At 37.0% G+C, this 6,000-nt stretch overlaps 1 non-coding gene across 1 annotated transcript; it reads right to left on the reverse strand.

The window, feature by feature from the left end:
- Positions 1-5,140: 5,140 nt before the first annotated feature.
- LOC127133199 (small nucleolar RNA R71) lies at positions 5,141-5,247 on the reverse strand. The gene has a single exon (XR_007807190.1). It is a non-coding gene; the product is annotated as a small nucleolar RNA R71 (small nucleolar RNA).
- Between the last annotated feature and the right edge of the window lie 753 nt (positions 5,248-6,000).

Genomic DNA, 6,000 nt, shown 5'->3' on the forward strand with positions numbered 1-6,000 from the left:
TGGGAAGTGATTAGAGATGCTTCATTCATGTTCAGACAAGTCTCATTTGACATTTCAAACACTCACATTGAAGAATTTGAAGTCAGGACATGACTTTCCCAAAATAGCAAGTGACCTGTAATTTGAAATTTCCAAAAATGGAAAGGTTTTGGACCAACTTCAACTCAAGATTACATCATCAAGAAAGCTTCAAATGAAATTTTGTCCAACATGAAAGTTGAAGATCTTTCTCTCCCATTTCCAAAAAGTCCAAGATCATGGATTTATGATGTGTGGTTGAGGAGATATCATCCAGTCATGACAAAGTGTGTTTGAAAATTCAAATGGGCATAACTTTTGAACCAAGGCTCCAATTTGGGTGGTTATTTTTGCATTTTGTTCATCATAACATGTACTTTCCAAACATCTCATTACATGGCATAAATTTCCTTTGCATGATCATGTGCTCACTCATGAAGTTTTTGGAAGAAAAATTTCATAAAATCAATTTGATGGATCATATGCATAAAATTCCAATTCAAATGTGTGCATGGAGTAATTTTAAGTGATTTTGGGCCTTATGTTGGTACTATTCACGCATGCATGAAGTGCATGAGGTGAAAATACCATTTTGCACATACACCTCATAAGTTGTTAATCTTGATTAGCTTTGGTTAAAACAGATTTTCAGCATCATTAGTAAGTGGTATATAAGGTTAATCTTAACTGCATTCATGATGAACATCCATTTCAGATCTGAATCTTGAATTTGATCAAAAATTTTCTCTCAAAATATTTTCCAAATTCTTCATATAAACACTCAGTTTCTTGCATTATTCTGGATCCTGGAAAAGATTAGAGTGAGATTGCACGTAAATCTTGGAGCATTCATGCCATATTTAACCACACATGAAGCTTGAAGCATCCATGGAATTTTCAAATTGAGCTGGAACCACACGTGCTGGAGCTTCAATCTTTTCACCAATCATCTCACCAAGCATTGCAAAGGATTTTTGGACCATCACAAGCCTTGAAACAAGCCAAACCCGAATCTGCTCGTCAAGAGGTAGGATTTTTTATTCTCATAATTCTCAAATCCATGTGTATGTTTGTGTAGATCTCGTGTTGTTGAGAATTCTGGTGGAAAAATCACTTAAAATGATGCAATATCCATGAAGTTATGCATGATTGAAGTTTGAAGTGCAAGAATGTTCTTCTTCGATTTGATCATGTTATTAGGAATTAGGAATAAATGTTTCTTGATCTATGATCCACGTGAAAAATGCTTTTGAATGCTATGCTTGTTTTTAATTTCTGGAGTTTTTTTGGATTTATGGAATTTGAAGATGAATCTTCATCTTCTTCGTGATGAAGATGATGAATCTTCATAGTTTGCTACGAATGTTCTTCAGCCAGCCACGGTTTAGCTACGAAATCCTGTGTTTGCTACGAATTCTAGGCGCTTAGGGTTTTAAGACCAAAACGGTGTCGTTTTGGTGAGCGCGCCCATATTTGAAACTGGCTGAGGTTCGAGTCCCACCGAGCGCATATTTTCAAATTGTTTAGCCTTTTCACATGTTCCCTCCATTATTCATGCTTTGTACATTTTTGAAATCCAATTTTTCTCCCAACTTCAAAAAATCATATAAAATGGAAAAATGCTCCAATTGATCCCCACATATTTTGCAAAATGCTCCTTATTCTATCTAGTTTTTTATGAGCATGAATTTACAAGTTGTGCCTGGCTGGAAAAATATTTTGTTCTAGGATGATTGGATACATATGCATGTGTGACCTTGCCTTGCTTATCTTATTGTAAAATGCTCAAAAATGATCTAATGGCTTTGAAATTTTGTGTGTAGCTTCTTGACACATTGATGAACATTTTGGCTTTGGTTTGACATTTTTCTCATGATCCATTTCTGTTTTATGCTTGTGCTAACTTGGTGTGACAATTTGTGTCACACATTTGGTTGTCTGATTTGTACAATGTGATTGCCATGCCAAATGATCTCCAATGCTTCTGATTTTTTGTATGTTGATCATGTTAGATGTCTTGAATGTGCATGATTTTTTCCAGAATTATTTGAATCATTTCTGTTTTGATTGAGATTTTTCATTCATGTTGATCATTTGGATGCTTTGAATTGGTCATTGACTTCACATGCTTGGTACATGAACTTGCCTATTGATTATGATTTGGGTCTTTTTAGGACTTATTATTGAGTGATTAAACATGCTTTGTGTTGAGTTTGAGGTTCTGTTTTGGATTTTTGATCCTCTTTTGACCCTAGGCTTTGACCTAGTGGTTTGGACTTACCATTTGGGTTGTGAATTTCAGGTTCAAGTGTACATTTCCATGATTGGAGCGGCTCCTTCATTTAAGCTTGGTCAATTGTTGTCATGTTCTAACCTTTGTGTGTTTTGTAGGCTTTGAGAACAATTCACTTGTGCTTGTGGCTTGCTCATTGTTGTCTGATGATGCTTTGTCTGTCTGCTTGTTATTAACTGTTGATTGTTTGTCTGTACAGTTGAACTGATTGGTTTAGACGTTTCCACAGGTACCTAAGTTGCTTTGAGTTCATTTGAACTTGCTTGGCATTGCTTGTGGTTTGCATACCACTGAGGTATAATCTCTTGACTTCATGTAGTCTGGAAGACCTACTGTTATTGGTAGGCACCTGTCTGAAGCCCTCCTTAAGAGGCAATGCTTGTGTTTGTTTAATTTTGTGCCAAGCAGGTAAAGACCTCTTAAGAGGCAATTGGCAGATAAAAGTGATAACATGAAATAATATCACGTTCTAGGACTCGATTTAATTAAATTATATTATTATTTACTTCAGTTTATTTCATTTTACGCGATATTACTCGGTATTTTCTTTCTATTTGTCTCAGGTAGCTTATTTGAAAAGGAAGTGAAAAAGGAAGAAAAGGATGTGAAAAAGGAATGAAAAGAAGCAAATATCAAAAGCCAAAGCCCAACCCAAAAAGCACAGGCGCTACGCCTGTGACGAGCGTCACACAGGCTGTGACGAGCGTCACGCTCTGCCCACTTGTGTTACGAGCGTAACACATGGTGTGACGGACGTCACACCATTCTCCTATATTTTTGGCTCCAGAAGCGCAACAAAGACGTTGAGGCCTATTGTTACGCTTGACCGTTTGCAACGTGAAGGCTATGTACACGGAAAACCTTTGGAAGCAGTTACAGAAGTGACTAATATAAATAGTAGCTTTTGGCAAAAACCCTACGTCGCTCTTTTTCTGCTTTTTCCTCGGCCGTTTCTCTTTTCCGCGCTTTTTCTCTTCCAGCAGTGCAAGCATATTTTACAGCATTATTTTTACAGTCTTTATTTTTTTTCCTTTGCAATTTCTATTTTCCTTTCCAGCAATTAATTAATTTTTTGCACAATAGTTTCTACACCGGAAACTATTGTGTACCTTTCACTAGATCTAACCTTACGTTAGACCCTAGATTTTTATTCCTTCACTTTTATTTTTCTGTCTGATTGAAGAATTCAAGAACAAATCCAACCGGTCTGTGGTGGATGTTCAAGACTGCTATTAATTACTCAGGTTCTTTAATTATTGTTTGAATTTATATATGCCCTGCTTTATTGTTGATTTATATTATTTGCCTGAGATGAATCTGTTTATGCATGATAATTATTTAGATCTGTTTAGCATGTCTGGCTAATTTATTTAGGTATCGGTATGTAGAGTAAGCGGAATAAAGGAATCACAACTAAGTTGGTTTAATTAAGTTTAAAATAAAATCACTCTTTTTACGGTCTCAACTTACAGGTTTAATAACAAGGTTTTTGTACGAAAGTAAAAGACATAAAGAAGTTAAAATCAATAGAACGAGAGTTTGAGTTTTTAACTGGACAGTGTAAATTGGACATTAATTCTAGATCAGGGCGAAAGCAATTTTTAGAGTAAATTAAATTCTAATCTTTTTCAAAAAAGTATTTTTAAAGGTTGAATGTGAGGACGAGAGTTAAGCATTTGAATTTGATTGTATAACCTAAGTCAACAGAGCGAGAGTTTGAGACAAGGGTGTTTAAACGATTAGTGTTTTCTTAAAAATAGTTTCTACGGAGTCTATTGTTTTCAAAAAGTGGTTTTTGACTTAACTAATAAGTGACAGCTACGTTAATATAAAATCATAGTTTATTCAACAGAGCGAGAGTTTGAGATAAGACTTTTAATCAATAGTGTCAACTGAAAAGATTTATTTTAAAACCAAGAAACCAACGAAGAATTGATTCCCTAATTACGACGAACTACATACCGATATCCGTTTAGTTGATATTTAATTTAGATCCTATTTTTAGTTTTAACTTTTCCCCAAACAATCAAAGTATTACCCGCCTTAGCTTTACGAAGTAACCTTAGAAAATGGTATATCGATTCATAAGTCCCTGTGGGATCGATATCTTTTAAAACTACGCGATAGAACTGTGCACTTGCAGTTTGTACCCTAAATTCGACTCATAAAGTCGCGATCAAGTTTTTGGCGCCGTTGCCGGGGACTTTTATTAAGTCGATATCGTAACTCTTCTGTTACGTTGTAGAGACTAAGGTTTTTCTTTTTCTTTTCTTTCTTTCGTTGATTTGTATGCCACACACTCGCTCACAAGGCGAGCCGTACTACTTACGAATCAACGATATCGAACTATATCTCCGAGTCTTACGACGAATTCGGGAATATCATGCTGCAAACAATCTCCCTCCTAGCGAAATTCCTGATTTCAAAAATCTTTTCCCTTCAGTACCCGAGATGGCAGAACCAGCTCGTGCTCTTCGAGATTACGCCGCTCCATCGCAAGATGAGCCGAATTCGAGTATTGCTCCACCCGCAATCGAAGCAAACAACTTCGAACTTAAACCTTCACTGTTGCAGGCAGTGCAACAGAACCAATTCTCTGGAAATCCTACCGAGGATCCAAACCTTCATTTATCCGTATTTGTTCAATACGCTGATACTGTTAAAGCTAATGGTGTCACTTCAGAGGCAATTTGACTTCGTCTTTTTCCTTTCTCGTTAAGAGATAGCGCTAGAAGATGGCTCTAGTCTCTTCCTTCCAACTCAGTCACCACATGGAACGAGTTGAAGAAAGTCTTTCTTGCCCGATATTTTCCGCCAAGCAAAACAGCTATGTTGAGAGCCCAGATAAATGGATTTAAACAGAAAGATAACGAGTCTCTTTTCGAAGCATGGGAAAGATACAAAGACATGATGAGACTTTGTCCACACCATGGTTTAGAGGACTGGTTAGTAATTCATACCTTCTATAATGGTCTCTTGTACAACACGAGGTTAACAATAGACGCCGCCGCAGGTGGTGCACTAATGAACAAACCTTATGCTGATGCTTACCAACTTATCGAAAGCATGGCCCAAAACCACTATCAGTGGGGAAGCGAACGAACAATGGTGGAAAAACCTCAAACGAAAACTGGCATGTACGAGATAAGTAACCTTGATCATGTTAATGCAAAAGTGGATGCTCTGGTCCAGAAAATTGAAAGTTTAAATGTATCACCTCCAGCCACCGTGGTTGCCATAACTCAGAATTGCGAAGTCTGTGGAATCCAAGGTCACACTCCCGCAGATTGTCAACTCCTAACAAGAATCCAAGCGGAGCAAGTAAACTATGCTCAAGGAAGCCCCTACTCGCATACCTATAACTCAAATTGGAAGAATCATCCAAATTTTTCATATAAGAGTAATAATGCTTTATACGCACCTGGACAACCTCCAAATCAAGCCCCAGCTATACCTCCGGGATATCAAAAGCTGATCCCATCTACACCTAACAATAACGCCCCTAGGAAATCCAACTTGGAAATTATGATGGAAAACTTTATAGCTTCTCAACAGCAAACCAATAAGGATTTCTTAAACCAGAATGTACACACTGGCGAACAAATTAAACAACTAGCAAGTAAAGTAGATGCCCTGGCTACCCATAACAAAATGCTGGAAACGCAAATATCACAAGTAGCTCAATAACA

This window comes from Lathyrus oleraceus, chromosome 3 (assembly GCF_024323335.1).
Source record: "Lathyrus oleraceus cultivar Zhongwan6 chromosome 3, CAAS_Psat_ZW6_1.0, whole genome shotgun sequence".
Taxonomy (NCBI): Eukaryota; Viridiplantae; Streptophyta; class Magnoliopsida; order Fabales; family Fabaceae; genus Lathyrus; species Lathyrus oleraceus.